Source organism: Ctenocephalides felis, unplaced genomic scaffold (assembly GCF_003426905.1).
Source record: "Ctenocephalides felis isolate EL2017-DRISC unplaced genomic scaffold, ASM342690v1 CF-g0.4_SCAFFOLD_03526, whole genome shotgun sequence".
NCBI classification, from domain to species: Eukaryota; Metazoa; Arthropoda; class Insecta; order Siphonaptera; family Pulicidae; genus Ctenocephalides; species Ctenocephalides felis.
Genome location: NW_020539680.1, coordinates 57 through 3,900, shown reverse-complemented (window position 1 = coordinate 3,900; position 3,844 = coordinate 57). Strand labels below are relative to the sequence as shown.

General features: G+C 29.2%; 2 long non-coding RNA genes across 2 annotated transcripts; both read left to right on the top strand.

The window, feature by feature from the left end:
• The first annotated feature begins 201 nt into the window (after positions 1–201).
• On the top strand, positions 202–2,765 carry LOC113382634. Its single transcript, XR_003367672.1, has 3 exons — positions 202–351; positions 2,555–2,632; positions 2,750–2,765. It is a non-coding gene; the product is annotated as an uncharacterized LOC113382634 (long non-coding RNA).
• Positions 2,766–2,840: 75 nt separating this feature from the next.
• On the top strand, positions 2,841–3,013 carry LOC113382631. Its single transcript, XR_003367671.1, has 2 exons — positions 2,841–2,907; positions 2,973–3,013. It is a non-coding gene; the product is annotated as an uncharacterized LOC113382631 (long non-coding RNA).
• The last annotated feature ends 831 nt before the right edge of the window (positions 3,014–3,844 follow it).

The following is a 3,844-nucleotide window of genomic DNA, read 5'->3' as shown; positions in this document are numbered from 1 at the left end:
CAAACATTATAACTATAAATAAACACTTCCCTCGATGTTTATTCCCAAAAATTTTGAGTATTTAATAAGTAAATATAAATATACTTTCAAATCCTTGTGTCTTTTACCATTTCGAATCTCGCGCCTCGTCGTCCATCTTGCCCGTCACGTGACCGACGCGTCCGCCATTTTTGTTATGAAGTCGCCTAACGCTGCACACACCGCGTACAAGTTCCCGACCGGTCGCTTCGCAAAACGGATTCTAATTAAAATTTAGTGTTTTAAAGCAAGTGTTACGTGTTCTTGTGAGTGTTTATTGTGTGCAAAAATCGCGCCGAGATGTCCGACAACAAAGGAGAGAACGCCACATCGGTAAATGTTTGTAAAAATTAAGAAAAACAGCAAAAAACACAATCACATGCCCCCATGTTTAAGTCGGGTTGAGGTAACATAAAGGAAAAGACCGTAAAGGAAAAGATTAGGATTTTATTATTGTTTTAGGCGTAGAAAATTATGTTGGTTTGGTATAAATTTGCATTTCACGGGTATCTATTTTTTTAGCTAAATGTCCTTCAATAATTCCATTATCAATAAATGTGTTTGGGAGTGAGATTCGACATACGTCTCGTACGAATTTATGAGCGTCTCTTGTAAGTTACGAAGAGACGTGTGTCTGGGATTGCTCGGGACTTCGTGAGCGGTTTCAACTAAAATGGAGGGAAAACAAGTTGATTGTCAATGTTGTTTTTTAGAAACTAATATTACTGACAGTAACACGAAAAATGAACTAGGAGAATATTTAAATTGTAATATATATGGTAATATATAATTGTATGGTACAGGCTAATTTTATTTGGTAGTAAAGAACACAGTTTTCTTTAATAAGTGCAGACTAACCTGCTAAGATTCATATTTATAAATGTACTATATGTTTTGTACTTGTAATATTTTTAAAGCTACTTAAAATATGTTTACAAATGTATTGTTTACATTTCTACACATACATAAATATTCAAAAACTTATATATTAGTCTCATGCGTTTTTCCTACATGTGAAAATTGTAACTTTTTTTTAAAGTCAATTAATGATTTATTATTATTTATTTCATACAATTTATACTCCAAAAGTTCCCAAATATGTAAAATAACGTTTACCGGGTTACCCAGACACGTTTTGTATTAATAACATAAGATTTTTACTAACAATATAAGTTACTCTAAATTTCAAGTTATTTTTAGGTTATAATTTTCAAAAAACCGTATTATTCTCTTAATTATATATAAAATCTACTATGATTACTCTAATCACATTATAAAACTTGTGTCCGATGATAAATACTAAAATATGCATATATTAATAGTACACTATAAAATTCTACTGGTTAATTTATAACATTTTTTTTAAACCAACAAATGATTTATTATTATTTATTTCATACATTTTATACTCTATGTTCCCAAATATGTAAAATAATGTTTACCGGGTTACCCAGGCATGCTTTGTATACTAATAATATATAAGTTACTTAAAATTTCAACTCATTTTTAGGTTATAATTTTCCAACAAAGCATATAAACCTTTCAATTTAAATAAAATTAGCTATAATTACTCTCGTCACAATGCAAAACTTGTGTCCGATGATAAATACTAAAATATGCATATATTAATAGTATAGTATAGCATATATTAATAGTACACAGTATAAATTCTACTGGTTAATTTGTAAAACTTTTTTTAAACCAACAAATGATTTATTATTATTCATTTATCACAATTAATACTCTAAAGTTCCCAATATGTAAATAACGTTTGTCGGGTTACCCAGATGTTTTGTATTAATAATATTAAGTACTTTTACTAACAATATAAGTTACTTTAAATTTGAACATATTTTTAGGTTATAATTTTCAAAAAAACAATATAATACTTTTAATTTGAATAAAATTTGCTATCATTACTATCGTCACAATGCAAAACTTGTGTTCGATGATAAATTCTAAAATATGCATATATCAAGTCATCAAGTAATTAAAATTTAAGATTCATGAAAAAACTCACGATTCATTGTGGAAAAGGATAGTTAAGGATTATTTTATTATTATTATTTGAGTTACGTTTGTTTTCTAGTCTTAAAATATATATATATATATATAATCATATATATATATTTTTATATAAATCACTACTCGATAAGCTTTTACATCTACATTTGTTGTTTTATTACAACTAGAATAAACATTAGAAAAAAGAATTCTTTTCTCAACTTAATCGATTTTTGGTACCAAATCAAAATTTTATTTCTCATATTTGTCATAATTGTGATTTGCATTTTGAATTGACAAGGGGCATGTGATGTGATAATTCTAAAAAATGTGCTTTTGTTTTTTTAAATGTAATTTAGGTGTCAAATATTTTACAAAACTATTGTAAAATTATTGTTTTTCCTTTAATTTTCTCTAAAAAGATTTCTCTGAAATTACACGATGAGTAATAAGATGCTTGTAAAACCAAAAGTAATTCATTTCATATATATTTTATATAAAGTTTTTTCTGACTATATTAATTTTTGTGCAGGAATCACCGAAGGGCAAACCGGGCAGACGAAACAGAGCTTTACAAAGAATGAAAGAAGAGGGTGAAGCACTAATTAAGGTAAATGATAAATATTAATACTTTAGCATAATAAAGCACTAATTAAAGTGTTTTATTATTACTACTTCAGCATAAAAAAAATAACATTCTAATGAAGTTTTTGTTTTTCGTTTCTAGTCTCTAGGTGGAACCCTGAAATTGAAGGCAGAAGGCGTACTAGGTCTTCACTAAAAACGCCAGCAACACCCCCAGTTACGCCCCCAACAACTCCACGAAAAAGGCAAAATCTACACCAGCACCCAAAGGCACAAAGGGACGCGGGAGGGGAAGAAAAAGTAAGAAATATGAAATGAAATATGAAAATAATAATAGTTATTATTGTCCTCTATCCTTTACCCAGGTGAAAAGGTGGAGGAGGCCGAAGAAAAACAAGAATCAACAAACAAGAAGACGAAGTAGACGAATCCAATGACACTTTCACTAAATTCCACCTCCGAAGACAAGGCCCAAGTAGAACAAAATGATAAAAACAGAAGAACCTTCAGAAGAAACCGCAAAAACTGATGAAACTGATAAATCCGAATCAAGTAATCAACCTGAAGAGGAACAAAAAGCAGTCGTTGAAAATTCAGCAGAAAAAATCAACAGACGATGCTGCTGCTGATAAAAAAAGACCAGAAGAGACAAAAATGGAAGTTGTCGAACAAGACGGTACCGACAGTATAGAAGACAAAACGGAGGAGGCTACTACTAAAAATGAGGTGTACACAAATGATACAACTACAAATGATGTTGTAGTAGAGAATATGTGCAAGAGCATGTCGAACCATTAGTAGTGGCACCGGCTGTAAAAAGCTTTAGATAATGTGAGCTAGGTTTTGTTTTTAGTTGTACTTATTGTTTCGGCTTTTGCATGGCTAATAGATGAATAAATATTTAATTTTATATAGGTCAATTTTTTTTAATTATTTTATCGTATATTTATTTTCAGGACAAAGAAATGTTAAACAATGACTTGGAAAAGTACCTAAAGTAATAGAGAATTGTACGGGGAAAGACAATTGTGAAAAATCACCAGAAAAGACTTCTGAAGGCAAGTGTTGCATTGTTTAGTATGACTAACAAGATTTTATCTGTTTTGTATAAATACTATAAATATTTATGTATGTATGTTTGTTGTATGCATGTGGAATAAATACATTTTATATATGTTTCTAAATGCCAGAAAATTAGATTTTTTTTGTTTAGAGTTTGTATATATGTAATTGTTTA